Genomic DNA, 22,062 nt, shown 5'->3' with positions numbered 1-22,062 from the left:
GGATAAAATGGACATAATTCCATGGTAAAGATGGGCAATGTAATTGCTGTTTGATTATTGAACCTTTTAAGGCAACGGCAAAACTCTTTACTCTGGATTAGCATTCAGGTTAAACCCAATTATTTATGTATAAACTAGAATGATGTTTTGAAATCTGTCTCTGCTTTTAAACATTGTAAACAAAGGCTATCAATCATAACCCTCGACAGCTGTAATTACTACCAGAGATGGAAAGCTAGTTCACTGCTGCATTTTAGACATCGTATAGTCTCACAGTTTTCTGTGCCAGTCACATCAAACACTTTTAAGTGAATGGTATGTGTTAAGTGAATGGTAATGCATTTTCATTTGCGTAAACTTTTAAACTGTTTCGTATTTAGTTTATAGGAACGGATTTCCTAATTATCTTTAACTTTTTCTATTATGAGTAACTTGTGTGTCATCTGGGACTTTATGACCCAATGAATTGAAAGTCCAAAAGTAAACTTTTTTCTACACTATTAAACTCTTTATGATTTAACTGTGGATATAAACATCAGAAAAAGTTAGTTAAATTTTTTGCACTTATATATTGCTTTTCTACTTTCTGGAACTGAAAGCACTTTACACGACTTTTCATTAACCCATTCACACACACACACACTCACACGCTGATGGGGGACCTGCTATGCAGCTGGCCTATTCTCACTGAGAGCAACTAAGTTAGGGTTCAGTGTCTTGCTCAAGGACACTTCGACATGTGACCGTGGATGGAACCAACAACTGTGCGATTGGTGGACGACCGCTTAACCTCCTGTGCCACAGTTGTCATCTCTGGCCGTATTATTTTTAAGCTTCTGTTCAGATAGTATCATTTTCAAGAGGGGAAGTATTAGCAGTTTAAGCCATTCTGTTTAAATATATTATATTCTTTTTTATATACACAGTGACCCCATGACTGAATACAGGAATTTGACAGGCAAGTGATGGGAGCAGGGGAGAAAGCAGAGATGACTGACTCCTTCTACAGTAATGAATGGAGAGCCATGGGTTTTATGGAGCTAGGTTGTATTGACCTGTGGCTGACATACACTTTTTAGTTTCATAACATAATCAGTACGTGACACATGATTATAATAACCCAGTGCAATTTACTGCATTCTCTCTAAACACATTGATTTTTTTTTTTAACAGCTCCCAGAACCAATTACATTAATATTGCTGCATAATTAGTTTACACATTACTAAATTACTGACAGATTAAAAGTGAAATAGCACAGTTCATACCCTGCCCACATAACTGCCAGAGAGGAAATTAATATGGATTCAAAAGGTCCTCAGAGACGCGAGCAGTAAAAAAGGGGGGGAAGCAACGATCTATAAGGCATGCTTGCTTAAGGATACCCTCTCTGCAGGCTTGCCAGGTGTTAGTTTCAGGAGGGACATTCAGACTGAGGTAATTAATATGATCTGTAACGAGATTTGAATATGAATATTGATTTGCCCTGCTCCTGTATGAAGGCTTACAGTACTCTCATTTTTGAGCTGTGTTTGTAAGACTTAAGACCTCCCATTAGTATCGCCTCATTATCAAAGCCTTGCGTTCACCCCAGGCTCAGACAAGGTCTGCTTTACTTCTGTTACCTTTAAGATGACATGTAAGCATATTCACAGTGTGGGTATTCAATAGAGGTCTTTGACAGACTTTAGCATATTTTTAGTAGTTGTTCTCATTTCTAAACGGAGAACGAATAGAATAGGAGAAGAACGAATAGAAGAATGCACCCTAGAATCTATTGTGAAAGCGAATAATGTAAATCTTATTTATCCATTCTTTAATATGCTTCACTTCCTGTTAGGACATGGTTGGCTGGCAGATGAGCTGCTTGATGGCACACTAACTCTTCAGCAGAAATGTATTGCAGTGACCTTTGATGTCCACATTGATCCAATGTACTGAGTGGCCATTTCCCCAGAAACAAACATATATAATTGGTATTGGGTTCCAGTACTGCTCTTTCAATGTCTTGGGGATGCTTTGCTGCAATATAAATCAATTCACACATATAGACACAATATGGGTGCATTAGTGCTGATTGGTCATTTGAGGATGGCTGAGAAGTAAGAATTCAATAGACCTGGATCAGGCACAAACAATCTATCTTCATCAATCTGTAACTTCTAATTGTACACTGAAGCTTAAGATGGTATTCATAATCCATTTAACTCTTTGTGTGTGTGTGTGTGTGTGTGTGTGTGTGTGTGTGTGTGTGTGTGTGTGTGTGTGTGTGTGTGTGTGTGTGTGTGTGTGTGTGTGTGTGAATACCAAGCAAAGAAGTATTTTGAAAACTTGAGTACGGTTATTATCCCAAAGGAGAAGTGTTTGTGAACAGGTGGTCTGCGAAGAAATTGAGGTATTTAACATCCCATGTTTAACACCTTCGTATACCTTTTAATCACTTATGTACATAAGTGATTAAATTATGTTTAGCAACAGGGACTCTGAGCATATGGTTGAAAAAATGTGTTTTCGTAGCCACAGAGCAGTTTTGAGTACCAGAAATACTGCATGTTAGGATTCAGCTACCTTGTTATTAACATGTGTCAGCATCTCTAGTGCGTTTGTCTATTTACTGCCTCATAAATTACCCCTCTGCAGTTAGTCAGTAACGCAAACATTGCTTGAGCAACAAATCTTTACAAATCTCTCTGGTCCTGTTACTGAATGTTCAGCAGGAACAAAATATATAGACATCTCCATAACTTTGAAGAAAACATTTACATACGTCCCCCACTTTCATTCAAAGATATTGAGTCTCGTCATTTTCCAAACATTCTCTGAGTCATGTGGTCTTGTTGATTTTCATATCAGGCTTTGAAGTTAGTGCAGTAGACTTCAAGTAAAAACCTTAATAGGTTGCTTTACAGAGGAGGACCACAGTCATTCTGAATGTCTCTCTGTGCTGAGGGGCTTAGCACACTAGTTTAACACACATATTAATTTCTTGACCAGAGTAGGAAGACACAATTTGAATACACATCAGGAGTTTCACACTTAATGGCAGGACTTTGCAATGCACAGAATATGGGGAGATGTACAATAGGATTTAGGCTTCAAACGTTGGAGCTAAATCACATATGAGGCCAGCCTAAAGAAAAGCCCAAATAACCAAACTTTTATCAAAGAAAGAATCGTTTTATCTTGTTATCAGCTCTCTTCTTTATTCCCCGCACACCTTTTACTTTCTGTATCTAATGTAGTGGGTTAATGAAATAAGTGTTTTACATATTGTCACCTAAGACTGCACTATACAATACGCTTTATTTTTAAATATGAATTATCTTGTAGTATATTGTCGTACACATTGTGCAAGACATTTTCTAAGATACTAGTGCTGTCCTGAAATGTGAATTTACTTAAAGCTTGACTGCATGCTTTTACTCAAAGTAATGAAATAGTTAGGTCATATTTGGGCTTAAAAAGTAAAACGTTCAGTTCTTAACATCTTAACCCCATTTCCAAGGTAACAGTGGTTTTAATGGTCAGTGATGTGGAGAGTGGAGAGCCACTTGTTACCTGTCCACTATGAAGCCCTGTTGTTTACTCAGCTGTAGGCCTCTGTCTCCAATGTAAGGGCAAAAGGAACAGGTCACTGAATATTTCATTTCCCAAGTAAAACATGCTTCCCCTCGTAAAGTGAAAAAAAGAAAAGGGTCACTGTGATGAATGTGCAATCAGGCTGATTAACTTGTTATTAGCTGTCCAAGGGATCCAACGAAGGAAATGAGGGCAAGAATGAAAAACGTTGTTTATGTCTGATGGTCAGTATGCAGTACTTTGTCATTCTGCACAGAGTTATGAATGTGATGTACGGAATAGGGCTCCATGAACTTTTACCTCTGAAAGTCAGTGATTTAACGGTGAAATATGATGGAGACAGAGTACTTGTTCCCACCCTCTGCATTTTCGTTGTTAAATCAACAATATATCTTTGTCCAAAGAAGCAAACAGCATAATAATACATAAAAATGAGTAATCTGGTGAGCACTTTTCTTTCTGCCAAGCTCTTTCAAGCTTTGTTTCCTCTCATTGGTTCATTTTGTCGGCTCTTTCTTTGCCAGCAGATGGTGCTGCAATCTCTTTGCACTCTTATCGTCAATGGAGTGCAACATATGCTCTCTTGGTCTCCCACAGACATGCTCTGCTCACTTTCAAAAGGAAAAAGTAGTCAGACTTGGTTCCAGAGTTGAGGCAAGTGTTTGTTGAAATAAGTGGAGATTTCCTTGTTTTCTTTTTTTATGGAGAAAAACAAAGAAAAGGGGCAAAGTTTCTTTATATGATGAGCTTGGGGTATTCTACAATTACCCTTACTAGTGCTCCCACTTTTCCCTCCTTGTTGAGTGGGAGCAAAGGTTTTTTTTTTCATTCTAGTTGCCTTTTACAGTTGCAGAGAGTGTGGTGGTGGGCTCAGTGTCGGGGCTTTTACTGTTGTGGAACACAATAGGTAGGATGGCTGGGCCAAATATCACCTCTCTCTGGACGGTGGAAGACATTATTCACGTAAGAGCAGCACTAACATCTTTCTTTATAAGAGGAGTGATAGAAGAGGCAGAGGAGACAGCATGCTGGGTTTTTTGTAAAGAACTTAATGTTTAAGCTTATAAGTATATGCCACGGTGTTAAACTGAAGAAATGAGCTATTTTGTTGTTATAGGTAAATATGTTTTAAAAATGCATTTTATTATTACTTATTAGAAGTTTTACACTTGTTATAAATTGGAAAAATAATAATTGTTACTGTTATAAGTGAGTCATTGTTTTTTGTAGAACACCTGTGACTTCCTTTTCACACCATTAGGGGAGGTGTAGGCTGACCAAGAGAAGGTAAATGTGTGTGTGTGTGTGTATGGGAAGGTGTTGTGAGTTTGGGATGTAGAGGTGGGGGACCGTAGCGTGTAAGCTATTGAAAGGAGGAATGTGAGAGAGCATTATTGCCCACACTCCATGTGAATGGAAAAGGGGTTAAAGAAATGACAGCGTACAGTGGGTGGTAGGGCCTCAGCGCAGCCTGGGAGGAAATGGAATGGGAAAGTGCAGTCAGGCAGACCACTCATTCACCATGACAAATGGGAGAGGCCTAGGCCAAGGGGGATACCTGATACCCCACGGTGTGCTGTGTGCACCTGCCTGAGCTCCATGTGCACCAAAGTGGAAATAAACCTCAGCCACTTGTCGCAGCACACCTCCATTCATTACAGAGTTAGATATTAACAATGGTAATATTGATAATAGGGTAATTAGAAATAGTTAATACAATATTTATTCAATAGTAGTACACAATATTAAATGGTCAGTCACTTGCTCTGCAAATTTCTTTCGTTTAAAAAACGTAAAAACCCTGCCAACAATTTCTACCAACTATGTCCTAAAAACTAAAATCAAAAAACATGGAATCGCATCAGTGAGAGCCTGAAGGAGGAATGTGATGAAGACACGTTCTTACAGTTGGAAAATTTGACCGTTAAATTTTACAAACTGTTATTTTAGATTATTATTATTTTAACCTATGTGAGAAATCAAGGGAAATCCAATCAAATATATTATTAATGGAAACTATGCATGCATTTAATTAACACATTTAATTAATGATATAAGGGTAAGACTTTGTTGGTTTGTAAGATTCTCTGCACATTGACACACCTTTACACATCAGTTCCTTACCAAACAAAGGCAAACAGTGAGGAATACATTTACATCGTGAATCAGTTAAATAACTGGTGCGTTTAGAACTGTGATAAAAGAAACTTCAGAAATCTTGATAAATCGTTATCCACCTACCAGTCCGAATGCATTAATATGCTCACAAAGAGTTAATGGCTGTTTCAGCAGGCGGTCACAAGGTGAATGTCACAAGCTTTCCATCTAAATTAAGTCATATATCAAATTCCAGTGGCATATTAAATCTTTGGGAACTGTTCAGAATTAGAGGGGCACTTGTATAATCCAATTGTCTAAGAGGACAGAACAAGAGACATACGTAGATAGCAGAGAAGCACTCTTCTGTTTACTCCCTCAGAGCTGTCATTCCTCCTAGAGTGTTCAGGAAGGATTACAGACCTTCTCCCGTGCAGGCAGATGAGCTGTGGTCACTCTAACACTGGTCAGTCTGTTGTGTCAGGGTGCAATGCTGCTTTCCATGAAAATACTCAATCTCCTCATCCATTTCAGTGTTTAGATTGGCAGCCTGTAGAATGACCACAGGCTGTCAGTAGTGCGGCCTGCTCTACTTGGAGGTGAAAAATAACATTATTTTATTCTCTGGTTCATTTGTTTGTGTTTCAATTTCAATTCTTTACAAGTATTAAAAGCCTGAAAATGCCTTTTCTTTAAATTGCCACGATTGGTATTAACACGCCACGGTATTACATTTCTCTTTGCCTGTAGCTAAGCAGTAACAGGCAGTGACAAATAACAACTTAACAGAAAGCGAAGTGTGTATTTTTTTTTTCAAAACATTTCTGAGTACATTAAATGATCACACTTAAGGCATCACTGATTAACACAGAAAACAAAACTGAATATTGACATCTGTTTTCACTTGTTTTGAGTAATGTTATCACTGGCTAAACTGTGTGTGTTTAATTGTAAGTGAGCTTAACCATTAACGAAGTGTAAAGCATCAGTTTAGTTACTATGGTTACTTGCAGTCAGATAACAGGCTGATATCCTGTGTGCAGAGATGATACAGAACAATCATTAAACTGTTGACTGGAGCAGAGTTTTTCCAATATACTTTTTTTAAGATGAAGCCTTTCAGTATTTTGTCCAGCCATATTATAAATAATAAACCTACAAATATATATATAAAAAAAGTACAAACCAATAGCTTATTTTCATTAGTTGCCTCCTCTGCATATTACTGTAAATGTTTTCCAGATTGTTTAGCTCTGCTGTGCTGGTTGTTCTGTCAGTAAGCTGGTTGGTGTTTTGCCATGTGAGTGCACCAGTCACTGTTGTCATTGTATCCCGCAGCCCTGGCAGAGGAAGGGAATTGCTAAAGTCATCATCCACGGTTAATATTGTTCCCACACATATTAGATAAGTAGGGGGAACTGTGTTATGCTAGGCTTTTATTCCGATCTCACATTTTATGACCTTGAAACAAAAATTGACAAATTGCAAAACGTTACAGCTTTTATATCTATATTTTTTAAAATGGGGGTTATGACTTTTCCATGTATTTACTTAACTCATCCTATATGTGCAGGTTTTTCAGTGCGATAGCAGCATCGAAATCCTGCCTGCACATGAATCATCAGTAGATAAAATTCTTGAACTTTCTGTGTTCAGTTCGTATCATCTGCTTGTGTATGTATGACACACCAAAGGCTATACATGCTTGCTGGGTTTTTGGAATACAGTTACACTGGCATTGAACAGTTGTTGCTTCCGAATATTTAGGAAATGTGTGACTATGCTTCAAATATTATTTCAACTGTAGACATGCTCGCATTGTTAGAATAGCATGTTACTTCTGTGTGTTTACCGTATAGCTAGCAGTGAGTCTGTATTTATTCTTGTGCAAAGCATCTGGGTTAATCTCATATTAGTCAAGATGTATCATTCTCACAAACAACCTTAGACTTGTTTCACAGAACTTTGCTAAAATAAATGCATCAGTTTATTGATGTGTATATCATTACACATCAAGTAATAAAAAGGATCTAAATGTGAATTTCCTAGTATATAGTACAGTATAATTAAACAATTCACATGCTTGAGAAACCCCCTGCTTTTCCGAAGATCTCAACTTGGAGATCATGCTTCAATCCCAGTGTTACGTTCACACGCACAATCTGATTAGGCAACACAATATACTTTACAGTGTTAGCTATAAACGTTGTATCATTTTTCAAAATCTTATTAGAAACCGCCATGATTCAGTTTAACTTACTAAGTTTGGCATTTTTACAGCATGCACTATGTGTGCCGAAAGTTTGCCTATCACTGCTTCGCTCTGCTTACATGCTATTTACTCTATGTGTTAATCTTACTTTGTGTGTCCTGTGGTTTCCATTATTTAGTTGTACATTCCTCGTTCCTTACACATGCTGTAGTAGCTCAGTTTAATTTTCATTCTGAGATGTATTTGTTTGGTAGGGACAACTAATGCCCAACAGAGTAAACAATATGCTTTGAATTAAGATTTGACCTTGGAATAAATCTTATCTTATTTATAAATCATAGTGAGTTAAATATGCTTTGTAAGTAGATTAGGACATCTGGAGTCCCCCTCCCTGCAGGCCCAGTCTCTCAGCAATGAGGGCATAGAGATGTAATCCAGATTCATAATCCAATGATTCTTACAAGCTGTTTTGTGTTGTTAAATACAGGGTATTTGTGTTGATTTAATATTATTCTAATCTCCTTGAAACTGCCAGTTGCTGTCTGGTTCTTGGCCATCTTGTTTATTGCTTGCTCTCATTACTGTAGGCTGGGAGATTAAATCTGATGAGCCCAGTGGGCTACAGTACATGGACTCATGTTCATCTGTGTACTGGTTTTTGATGTTTGATAATTCCACAATGTTATTGTTCAAATAAAATGATGCTCGTCTGAAAGTCCTTTGTGTGACACTTTCCAATTATCATCTTTTTAAACTTTTTAATGGATTTTGTAACAATTACAAATAATAAGGTTTCAGCAGAAACTAATACAAACATCAATAAGAATTTTTAATTACCGTTATTTATTTTTTTTTACTGTTTGTTCTCTAATGTTTTCACTCTCTTAAGCACTATTTTGGAAATGGAACAGTGACAACTAACTTCACTGAGGAATTTCAATTTCTCCCTATCACACTAGGATTTTATGAGTTGAATTTACCCCTAAAATATGGATCTACAAAACATTGGGGTGTTTTAGATGTAGGTGCAAAAACAACAGTGTTATTTCAAAAAATAATAGAACATTTAAAACATAAAAAATATTTATTTTCATTATTGTCAAATTAATATTTCAATTTATGCACATTTACTTTGTAAATGATCTTTTTTATTAAATAAAAACTCCTATTAGTATTATGCAGGTAGAGATTTCTACCTCGGTTGTTCTATATCTAAAGCTAGTTACTTGTTTTGCATTTGAAACTTACCAGAAGGATTAGTCCAGCTTGTTTCCAGTTGAGTCCAACAGGTGGTTCTGAGAATTCTGGCACTAATAAGTGTTTACTGTCAATAGTAATTTTAAATAACTGAGTTGCCATAAAGCTTAGTCTGATTATTAACTTACTATTTTTATTTAGTTTTATTGTAAGTGGATTTGGCTGCCAGAAGATTTCTTCAGCGCCTTCACTTGCATGTCCAGTATTATTAGTTGCTATGAGTTCAGCCCGTGCAAATCTGTTAATGCATAAGACCATAAGAGCTTCTTATGTTCCAAGCCAGGTCAGAGTGAAGACACATCAGATTAATATTTGATCATGCAGAAGGGCCCCTAATCAGATTTGCTTATTCCCTTAGCAGAGCGCTCTGTAGCAATTATTATAATTGTTGTGCTAAACACGTTGTCTTTACGACTGGTGCCTGGGCGTGAGCGTGTGCCGTGAGAGCCGGATTCCAGCACCAAACCCAATTAATGCAGGATGGATGGCTGAGCCTGCTGAGGGAGAGAGAGAATATAGGCAAGGGGAAGGGGAGGGCTATGTTCAGGATGCTGGTCCAACCCACAGCCAGTGATTTAGCCCAGGGCAGCACACTCAGCTCCATCCACCTGGAGCTCCTAAGGACATGCTTCCCCTATGCTGCTATCCCCCTTTCAGCGACACCACCAGCTCTGGCTCATACGGGAGAATCGATGCTGCATCAGGAAAATTATTATTTCAGCCTTCTGTCCATTCAGTTTCACAATTCAGAAAGGGATCTGAGACTGGCAACAAGCTTTATCACAGTTAATTTTCATCTTTTTTTTGTTTTGTTCCCAACTCTTTCCTCAATGAACAACTCTGAAAATTGTTTTAAAATACTGCCAAACGTGGGCACAGGTTTATTGCTATTTTCAGCTTCATTAGTTGATTGTTTTCAGTCATTTGAATACTGTAATTACTGTATCTTTTAATTTCTTTTTTGTACAACCTCATAGACACTTATTGTAAATAGAGAAAAAAAGGAGTTTTTTATGTGGATTCAAGGTATGTAGATTACTACATATTAAGTAATGTTTCTGGAAAGGCATGTTGCTTATTTTCTTTAGTTGTTTTTTTTTATTTGTTTGCACACTTAAAGCAAAAGTTGCCTTCCATTCTGACACACACAGGGTACATTTTAGTATAGATGTATAAATGTTTCTTCACCAAAAAATGGCAATGCTGATTACAAATTGTTACAAAAGTTTTATAACAAAGATAGACATTTGAAATATAATCTCCCCAAAACCACTTCAACCACATAACATCACAAAATGTTTATCTATATTTAACTAAAATCCATTAATAAAAGAATTGTTTTTAGCAAAGACGAGTCTTTCCTAGGATCTATATTCTTTCGGCAATATGGATATTCAGTTATTTTTTAATAACTATTTGAGAAATGTAAAACTTTTAAACTCCATTTAAAACTGTTGAAATAAAATAAAATTGCTCATTTGATGATGATGTAATGAAATGGCGTCTGTAGCAGTGTTTTCTAAAAAGGTTTTGAATGGAAAAACATGTGATTCAACTCTGGGTTCATACGTTTAGCAAAATCAATAATATTACCAAAGCAAATCTCTGCTCATTTTGATTGCTCTCTGATGAATATTGTGTCAGGAAATTGGTTTGTCATAAGCGTGTCTATTAAACAAATGAGCCCATGAACCAGTTTTGTCTGTATGAAAATCATCTATCCTGCTGCAGACATGGCACTGTGCAACAAAACACTAGGAGAGATGGTTTCCCATTAATCTACTGTTGACTGGCTGGAAATTGCATCTTTGTAATGAGTATTAGGTGTGCAACTACATGAATTAAAGCTGAATGAGCCTCTGATTGATTACCTCCTTCCAAATGACGCTTCTTCCATGATCATTATTGTTTAAAAGTGACTAAATCATATCGGGATGATTAAAAGTCTCTCCTTGAAGGGGAGAGAAGATGAAGGCATCTTGTCCGTTTCTAAACCCCAAATTCTGTTTTTACAATTGTAGTGCAGGAGTTATAGTTGAATCTTTAATTTAATTAGCAAAGACAACAAAACTAAAGGAATTTAACGTACTGTACCTTGACTAATTTTAGTCAAGGTACAGTACAGTAGAAAATATTTTATGCAAAAGAAGTTGGTAAATGGTTAAAAAATTGCACTGCGTAATCATTTTAAAATCTAAAGGGTATGTATAGCTTGATGCTACCGGGATGTATTTTTTTATACTGTGTTTATTTTTCATAGCTCATGTGTGAGCTGCACTTTGCTCCTTCTCCACCGGTTTTTCTCTTTGCTCCTTCTCCACCCGTTTTTCCATCCCACCCCCACTCAATCGTCTATAAACAGCAACAGCACTACTGGACAGCAAGAAAACAATTCACCTGCTGGTAGCCTACGTATAACGACTCTATAATATTGAAAGATGCCACACGTTCAGCTAGGTTTGCATTATAACAGTCTGACTGCATGCAGGTCTGTGAGGGTAAAAAGAGTGCACAGGCAGTGCTTGAAGGACGGGCCAAAAAGTCCAGGTGTTGTTAAAGGCATGTGCTTTAAACTATATGTCTGCAGTCGCATACACAAAAGTGCTAGACAACCCTGCCAGGTATTAACTTACTTCATAGAGTACATCCAACTGTGGGAAGCTGGTTTGCTGCAATTGTGTCTCAGCAATAAAATCTTCATTGTTTGGACTCCCACTTGAGTCTGGCATTTTTTTAACAAGGGCCCCACACATCCAGCGACTGGACACACCACATTGCAAAATCAAATGTTCACATGCAGCCACTTTGGATTTCCACATTTTAAAAGTTGAACATGCAAAGCATTATCTGAAACCATTCTGATTGTGTGATTAAAAAAAAAAAAAAGTAAATTGGCTGCAGCTTGGCTTGTTTAGAAGACACCCAGCTCTGATGAGACCTTGTCACCTTGTATCTCGACATATTTACTGTACCTGGACACACTAATGTTCCTCTGTAATGTCTTTTCGGGTAATTATACTGCCAAGAATCCTGTTGGGGTAATTATACTAAAAACACTCTCATTAGCAGCATCAAGATGTAAACCCCCAGAAGCCTCACTATCTTTCCCCTCATGAACCTTTGGAATGCAAGTTATTTACCCAACTTCATACATAACTTTCTGCTTGTTCCAGTACATAGTCATATCATTTGCAGTTTTTTTAAAGTTGTTGCAATGTATTTGCTATAAATATTGAACTTTTTTTTTATAGTTCACAAGTAACTAGTAATTTTACCTTCCAGTGTCTAAAACTGAATTTACACTCATGGATTCCCTGACTTTCTCTTAAGATTCCAGCAATGCAGACAGGCTGTTTACTAATTACCATAAGAACCTAAACAGAAGGACACGCATCTCAGAGCACGCATAAGCTGAGGAAAGTATGGTAGAAACAAAAAGGTTGGAACTGTTTTCAGTAATAAAACTTAATTGAAAGATAATTGCATACAAACGGTGCGGAACTTCTGCAGATATATGCAAAGCTGATATGAATGTACATTATTTCCTCTACGTTTCAGTTTACCCACAGATGGTAAGCTGGAATTTGTAAAGAGAAATTTCCTAGATGTGTCAGCCTAACCATTTAGGGAAAGGACATAAAGAATGGTAACTAAAAATGTAGTCGTGAGTTTTTCTCCACTTACGCAAAATGGACATACTACTCACCATAACAAACCAGAATAGGAATTACAACAGTCCCAAGCCCTGCACTGTCTGGCAATTTGCTCCCTTTAAATTATTCAAAGGCCAGGCTTTTTTATGTCAGCAACTATGTGTTTTCCTGTGACAAAGCTAGCCCGGCCTAATAGTTTCAGTGCGTCTGCCATTTTATGACTGACATAGCAATAAGCAGATTGTCCAGATATTTATGCCATCTGCAGCTAAGAGAGATAATTAAAGTATATAAATTAATCAAGTGCAATTAATTAGAGGTTTTATGTTCACAACAGTACATCTTTGCATGTATAATTTATATTTATTGATTTGTTTGGTTTCATTAGCCTATAAGATAACAGTGCAAATGCATTAGAGGAGAAAATGCACAATTAGCATGCGGTAAGGGCTGTTGGTAATTGATAGATCAGCGAGCACTCCCTGCAGATATAAAGCTGTGTAAACTGTCATAAGCAGTTACAATTGATGACTGATATTTCTCTCCATATCTCTCACTTGATTAATGATGTTTTTGAAAGCGGCCCCCCACTTAATGGGGCCCTGATAGGCATGCAGAATTTACTGTTTAATCAGGGGAAAGAATTTATTGCGGTCCAGAACCTGTATCATTGCTGGTGGAAATGTATGATTGGTCTCTGTAAGTGCTATGCTGATGTTATTTGCTCCCGTCAGCAGCCAATATGGGTGAGCATTAAGAGCTTTGTGCTTCCCAGTTGATTTTTCATTGACTGTACTGCCATCGTTCATCACTGGCTGGTTTCCCTCCGATCTGCAGAACTGAGAGAAAAGGAACCCGGTAGTCAATAGCGGCAAATGCGTTCACAGCATTCCGCTGCTAACGGTGTGGTAACTGCGCTCAAAATGAAAGTCACTCACTCATTTTCCAGATAACGAGCCTACGTGCTTGTTCAATCATATATGAGAAAACTATTTTTCATGCGATTAGATTTTTTTTTTTTTTGCTACTGACATGCACATACACATACTGTATATGCCTGTTGGATGTTTTGATAAGGTGGTAGTGCATGTCCAATATGTACAAATAAAAACCTAGGTTTGCTTTGTCAATTGTTTTGCGTAACTGTAGCTCTAACTAACCCTGCAATTGATACTGGAATCATCTGGATTAGCAGCTCCTGTTTGGTGTGGCTGACATATTTTGCTGATGTTGTCACTGTGTGTTGCATCATTGATATTTCATGTGGCTGTAGCATTATAATTACTTTAAACAGGATGTGTGGTTTATGGGCACAACATGTTGCTGTCTGGGTGCAGCTTTTGTGTATTTTTGCTTGTGTTGAGGTGGACCACTAAGATCCATTATGAGTTTGACTGATGTCATTAGTGTCACCTATACAGTTTTCTAGAGAGATGGGATGAACAGGTGCATGGCTTCATACATTAAAACAGCCAAGCAGTTGGTATATAGTGTATTGTATGAAATGGCAGACTGTGTTTCAGGAGCTTTATCCTGCAGCTGGGTACCAGACGTACATTCATTTTTGCCCTTTGTCTCAGGCAATTTCCTCCCCTTATGTCGCTGTAAATGCTTACAGAGACACTGCTCTCCGTTTAAGGTTTTAGATATGTAGAAAAGGAAAAGGAAGAACCATTTTGCCTTCTGGTGATCCAAATTGGATCTTACTTTATAGCTGCTGGTGTCTGCTCTCATTTCCAACCCCTAGGGCAGCTCCTGAAATGATTTTTTACTAACTCCCACTTTTTTTAGAAGGCTTTTGCAATTTGGAAGACAGTTTAATACTTTAAAGCAGTTAAGGGGGAAGAAAAATCACATAGTCATATTTGCAATATGACTATATCTGATAATTGTTATTTAAATAATGCAAAAATAAAGGCATGTTGTCCTACAGGAAACAGTAACAGAAAAGCCACTGACCTTCCACAGCTCCCTGTTCTGTAGCCAGAGTTGAGATAACAGCTGGAGATGTTTGGAGCTTGCTTCTCTCTGATCCTCTCATCTTGCTGGAGGAGCTGGTGGAGAGGTGGGCCGCCTGATAGCAGGGACATATTGACACTGCTGGACTGCTGCGGCTCTTAAAACCACAACAGGCTATCTGATTTCCTTCCAAGGGATCCCCAGAGAGTGAGAGCTTCCATTTTTCTTAACTTGTCTATGAGTAAACTGCAGGACCTGGCTGGGAGGTCAAGTCAGTCTCTGCTATTTATTACATAGAAATGTGACACCCCATCTTAAATGCTCCTGTCCCAAGTGATTTAGCCTCGTGCCTGCGTTATGTCTGCAGAGTGTGTGCTGGTGTGCGTGTGTGCATGCGAGGTGGGGAGCGGCATTTTACGACCATTGTGCCAAATTGTCTTTTTCTCCGACTTGTCTCTTGTAAACAAAGATGGGTTAATATGCTCTTTGAAGACAGTTTTATGTAAAGCTTTTAGCCCTGGTGTATGTATCATATTTACTGTAAGTACACTTCAAACACAAGGGCAGGCTAATGCAATGAGAATGAGTAAGGATCGTAGTCGTGCACAGGTCAACTCTTGAACAAAGCTTCTAAATATGATCCGTATCTCATGCTAGTTCAGCATGCTTTGATGCTTGTTCAGGTTGTGTCTGTATTAAGTTGTTCAGACAGTGCAGAAAAATAGGACAGTGGCACAGTCATTAGCCCCTAAAGGGGGATGCAATCCTATTTCTGTGGGAAGCAGAGCTCTGTTTACTGCGTGACAATGTGATATTGTGCGGCTCATGCTGTCTTAATTGGAAACAGTCTCACCCCACAAAAGGTGCATAAGACCCCTGATTTTGTGAGGCAGTCTCACCCCTCCTTTTTCCCACCCCATCACCCTCCTCCTCCTTCCCTCTGAAGAGCAGGAAAACCCCCTGAAGCATTTTCTTAATCCTCCGGAAGATCATGCACTCCCACTAAATATGGTACCTGTGGACAAACAATGGATTTTCCATAATAATAAGTTGAAGATTTTATTAAGAGTAGCTAATGGATGGATGGGTCTATGTCTGAGCACATACTCGGAGAAGCTTCCTTTTGATCAGCAGCATAGGGTTAATCCATGGTAAGAAATAATGGAGGTTTTGGGGCGGGGTGGAGAAGAGTATCGAGCTGGGCTGAATTTACAGCCAAAAGGGCTCAGTAAGAGGATGATTTTTAGAGCCTTTTGCTGCGTATTGAAGTGAAGACTATCTGACAAGTCATCAATGAGCCCCGGCGCTGTACTAAACTAATGAAAGCTGCATTTGATCTTCTCCGAAGAGGTTCAATACCATTCCTGCTATTATTTAAGTCCTCAGCTTCACCCAAACCAGTTTTCAGATCCACAAAAATCATTAATTTCCACTGTGAAGTAAACTGTGTTTGTAAGTATTGGATGAGGTGGAAATATCTAAACTGCTTATAATGTATCCCTGTTGATTGCATTCAATTGCAACTTCCTGAATTGTTTTGTGCCTGTCTGAGTCTTTCTACTGCCCTAAGTTCAGTTAACCATTACATAAATATGTATTACAGTGAAGGTTTATATTATTTATAGTTTATTGACAAATGCTGTATGCTAAATGTTATGTGCACAAACAGATTTATCACACACTTTCACGTTACGCTTTTTTGTTTCCGATCCTTCTGCTCAACTTGTCTGATCTGGTGTGGTCTGATCACGTTAGCTCTTGCAGTCACTCTTACATGATGATTCTGCTCTCAAAGTCCAGTGGAAGTCAACACTGGTCAACACAGATGCTGCCTCCTGCTCACAAATGTAGCAGAAACTCTAAAATCTGCTGCTAGATATATTATATTCCCACTGAATCAAAATAAAAATAGAGCCTGGTTGCTGAATTTATATTCAAGCTCAAACGTTAAGGGCCACCCCGACCACTCTTGAGAGGCAAGCAGGATGAAAGATTTGGTCTGAGCCTGTGCCAAGGAGCAGGGCATACGTCATCTGCTAACATCAATGATGGGGCTGCACCGCAAGCAAAACAGCCCATCCTTGCACTTGAACTGCAGTGATTCAAGGTTATGTTAACTGAAACATGTTGAAGTAATAATATAAACACCCTGATAAACCAGCAGTTTGGAAGATTTCGGTAATAAATCTGGTCAGTGGGGGCCTGACTGAAATTTGTGATGACATCAAGTAGTTGTTAGTGTAAAAGTCTCCCATTATGCATCTGTTCTGCATCTACTTGACATTCATTCTGCAGTGGCTTGAGAGTTATTTACTGAATATTGTAAATAAATAAATATATTCAGTAGGTAAATAATACTGTACAGTGATAAGTAAATATGTACAGTACACACAAACATTTCCCTGATTTAAGTCCATTTGTGCCATTAAACTCTCCGTGGAAACATGAACAAATAAATAAATAACAAAAGCATTTTGTGCAATTTCATCAAACATTATAAGCAATGTTTTATTCTTCACTGTGCAACAGTGCACTGAAACCATCAGTTGAAAGCTGCAGCTGAAAACAGAATGAAAAACCAAGTTGATTGTGGATTAGAGGGTCTGCCCAGAAAGCCATTGTGATCAAAATGATTTATATAAAACTCTTTAAGGCTTTATCTAAGAATATCAGACACCAAACCCACATTGAGTTGTGTCCAGTTTTACTCGGCAAACATAATGTATCTTGTTATCCAGCACTTTTAACCTTTCGGCCTAAAATTTTACCAAATCTTATTGGAGCTTCCTGTCTTATGATTATGGCTGTTACAAGTACATTACTTTTGAGAAAAAGCAAAAAGAAGTCGCTCTGTGGATCTTACTTTGTCCCTCTGTCCCTTCGTTAGAGGAGGAATTATACTTTGCATGTTTTTTATACTTTCACGACAGACATTCTTGTCCACATGGGGGTGGCATCGCATTTAACAAACCTCAATTTACGAAAAATTATTAAACAACCCGGAAAATAATTGCGCATGTCTTTAGTGTAAACAATTCACAGCACTTAAATAAGCATCTGTAAACGTAAACGTGGATTTCAACTGAACAATTCAATAGGGCCCGATGAACTTTTTCCAGATGCCTAAATTTCACAGAAGTAAAATTACAATGACAAAAGAAAGTATGTGAAGCCCCCGGAGTTATCTTGTTTTGTCCATCTCCGATGAGGATAGGATATACTGTATTTGATAGACATAGAGAGCTACAATGTCCTGTGCTTTGTTGTTATTGAATAAACCTATGAATATTTTATAAGATAAAGATTTTGTAAGGGGTCATTTCAAGGACCAAATGGTAAATCGTAAAACTATTTCAATAACAAAATAGTTTGTGTCCCATGTGAATGTCAAATTTAGCCCCTTTTCTTATGTTCCCTTTTTTAAATGTTCCTTTTTGGAAACAAAAAGTCAAGTTAAAATACACATCCTGAAACCCTAAAGTTTTAGTAGTGGCATATTTCATTTGAATAGCAATGCACAGTGGAAGAAAAATGAAACTAAAGATAGAATATATAAAACAACATATATACATTTTTATATAGTAATATAATATAAAATTAGTTAGAACTTCAAACAGGTATGAACTTTTAAATTTCTTCTTGTTCTCTTTTTCTGTTCTTCTTCTTTTCGGTTCTTTTCCCATTTCGATTTCCACCTCCCGCATTATCCAATCAGCTTATTCGACGCCTATCTCCTCACAACACGTTGTTGAGATTTTGCAGGTGTGCATGTTGTGGTCTCTGTGAGCCTCTGCGGCCTAGGGTTACCCCTAATTCCCTTCTCTGCGTAGATCTGCATCAACGTTTATGTGAATCAATGGAATCTTTTCTGCCTTAAGGCATGTCCTGTGCTGCTGCTAAAAGCACAGTTTATCGTTAATGTACAGGAAAAAGTCTGATGTTAGATGGATGTAATCATGGTGCAAAGGAATGTCACAAGTGTTGGGACATAGAGGCTAAAGGAGACTTAGAAAATAGAGGAGCCAGTTTGAGCATAATGCAAGAGAGAAGGCATTAGAGCTGACTTCTCACCAGGCAGACAGAGGGTAACGTAGGAATATAGAGTAGAGAGAGAGAGAGAGAGAGATGCATAGAAGAGAGAGCCACTGGGCCATGCAGGGGATAGGCCTGCTAATCCTCACATATATATTCTCCTAATTAATCCTGATTACCACTTTTTAATCGGCCTGCTCAGGCTGCCCTGGAATAAAGTGACATTTCCCAATGAATTAAACGTGCAATTTACTATTACTTCCATTGTTTTTTTTTTCCCAGCCTCCCATATTAGTCCCGTGTGGGAGCCTCCAGTCTGTCGGTGGCGTGTGGTCTCACTCCACACTAGTTAACTGCTAAATGCTTGGGTCACACCTGCGCCCTTTTATGGGGTCTGGCAAATCTGTGGGGTTAGTGTTGTGAAGGGAGTGATCGGTCCAGCTGCCCCAGTTGTCAAGCATATGAAAGACACAGACATTAATAATGCACTACCTGGTGTGTATGTGCATGATTTTACAGGTGAAAGCTTGCTCATGTAGGAAAATTGGGTAATCCTGTGTAGATTGTTAGCCACCAAATTGTCAGTCCACTTTAGCTCCCACTGAATGTAAAAGATCTCCATCACTTTCATGCCTCTTTGCTATTGCCCATTTGAAATGTGAGCAATCTCGACCCCTTGGTCAGTCTAGGTAAGTCCTAGTATCTATTCTAATGAAATATGTTTAGTTGCAGTTGTAAGCAGAGAGATTGCTGACCTTGCCTTTACTTCCGGGTCAGCAGCACCCGGTGGCCAAACGGTCTGTGACCACAGCAGTAATGAACTCTGTCCCCTTGCGGTCAGGTGCTCTGCCTCCCCTATTTGAGTGGCTCTATCCCTGGGAGATGGGATCCTGTGAAGCAGTGATTGTTTCCACGATTAGGTGGGGAAAATAGTGGGACCATGCTTGTGGATCCCTCACATGGATTCACTCCCTGAACAGAGGCCCGGCTGAAAAACAATAGCCAGCTGTCGCCCGCCAGCTGATGTGCCTTTGATCAGCCAAATGAAGGCTGCTGGCATTTCTTATAGCGGGGAGATTGCTTATCGATCTATATCAAAATATTCATGCTAATCCCGGGCAGCAGAGACTATTTTCAAGCTGGGTTAGCAATCAGAGCTGCCGTCCTGTCTGGAGCAATTCGCTGAGCTGGGAAGTCTAATCAGCTCAGGGTCTTGCAGTCAAATGCACTTTGCCGTTTAAATTTGGACCCCTGACATTGATGGAGGAGTCCAGAGAAAGGTGTTGACAAACCAAATTGTTTGTTCCAGCACTATTTTGTTAGAGATCAAGTCCAGAGTAATGTGCAGTGAATTTGTTCATTACTAGCCGGGGTTGGAGAGGAGAGGGCTAAGGTTTCACCTGCTCTCCACTGCAGGAGGACTTGTATTTTAGGGTTGTGGGTATTGAAGGATTCGGGGGATGGGTGGGGGGTGTGGTGGGAATGATGGTGGTGAGCGTGTGTGTGTATGTTTGGGCGCATGCAGGACTCCAGGGGATTGGTAGCATGATGTGTATTGTTTGGCAGGGGATCTGGTTGTGACAGTGGTTTGGGGGTGGGTGTACAAGGGTGTGGCTGGGTCTTGTTGGGATCATGCAGGTTGATGGCACTGGGGGAGCAGTTAGTTCCCCTAACTGCATATTCAGGGACCAGTGTTGTTGTTGTTGGGTACGAAAATGAATTGCATGTATGATTAGCTGATTTAACAATTGAATGTATTATAGTTTAAATATATTAGGTATTAAAATTTACAATGTATTAAAGCTACACAAAAATATTATCTGCTGTTGGGGAAAAAAATGAAAAATAAATCAACATGAGCAAATGTAACCTACCAAAAATATAATACTGCATCAAAATTCTTAAATGTAGAAATGAATTCATTCATGTAAAAAAAATGTCTTATTTTTTCATATTTTATGAGATCCCTTTTTAAACTTTATAATAATGATATTATGATATTAAATTCTGCATGCACATATAAGAAATAATCAACAATAAAGTGAACCCTTTAATCCCATCCAGGGAATGTGCATGGCTTCTTTGATCACAGATTATGTTTTCTTACTTCCTCTGGCAAAAGCCCCTCCTCTGTCCATTGACGCAGGGTGCTCTAAATCTGTCCCAATACGTTAATACTGTCATGCAATTATTGTGTAAAGAAATCTGTGAAGAAAAAGCATTGCCAGAATGGAGAGATTATCCTGCTGGAGGGTTGAAGGGCTAATGTCTTGCCATATGGCCCAGATTGTAATGTGCAGTGTCCTGCTTCAGGGTCAATCATACATCAAGTATTAGTGTCAGGTGGGGATTAATGCTTAATGTTCCTTCACTTCCAACATAGCACACTGTACTTTACCTGGCTTTAGTTGCTGCCTTGACATGATGTACTGTATTTTTCATGGTAGCTAACGGTCGCAGAGATGTGCGGAAGATGAGATCTGTAAAAGAGCATAAAATGACAAAATATGGATATGAAGCGTTTGGAAAAACAATAAACTGCTCTGTATATTGTATGTTTAGCAGGGTGTCACCTCTAAAAGTCTTTTTGTTTGTGTTGCTGTTGCTGCAGAAACCAGTGATTAGTGAGATTATTGCTATTGTTGACTGATGCAGGGCCATACATTCTCACAGAAGGTGATTTACCCCACACTTATGGCATAATGCTAGGCTTGTACACACTGCAGCTAGAGATGTTTCTGTGGGCATAATCAAGATTTATTTTTCAGTTTCCACTGTGATATTTAGTTTATATGGATTGTTATTATTCATCCAATATAGTACGCTGATATGTACGCCAAAAAAGAAGCGGTAATTTGATGCAGAGCAGAGCATGTTATGCATAACCATATATTATTCGATTATTGCTGCTGTTAAAAGCATCTTAGTTTTTCCTAAAGGCATTTCTCTGTCACTTTATAAGGAATGTGTATACAGTATTTCTGCAAGATCGTAATTGCTATGGATCTTGCAGTTGGCTTAAGTGGCCAAGTGTGCCCAGCCAGCCTTTGTCACCTGGTAGTGTTAAGCCAAAACCTGGCTGCGGCATTAACCTAAATGACTATATAAGTAATTAACCCTAAAATCCCTTTTTGACTGATTTAAATTGATAGGTTCGTGCTTACTTGACACAAGTGCCGTTCCATATGAATCCTCTCAAAATGAAGTGACAAACACAAATGTCATGGGGGCCAAAACATATTGTGTATTGTAACCTTGACAAATGTGGTGATGGA

This window comes from Channa argus, chromosome 2 (genome assembly GCF_033026475.1).
Source record: "Channa argus isolate prfri chromosome 2, Channa argus male v1.0, whole genome shotgun sequence".
Classification (NCBI taxonomy): domain Eukaryota; kingdom Metazoa; phylum Chordata; class Actinopteri; order Anabantiformes; family Channidae; genus Channa; species Channa argus.
Note: the sequence above shows the minus strand (reverse complement) of the source record.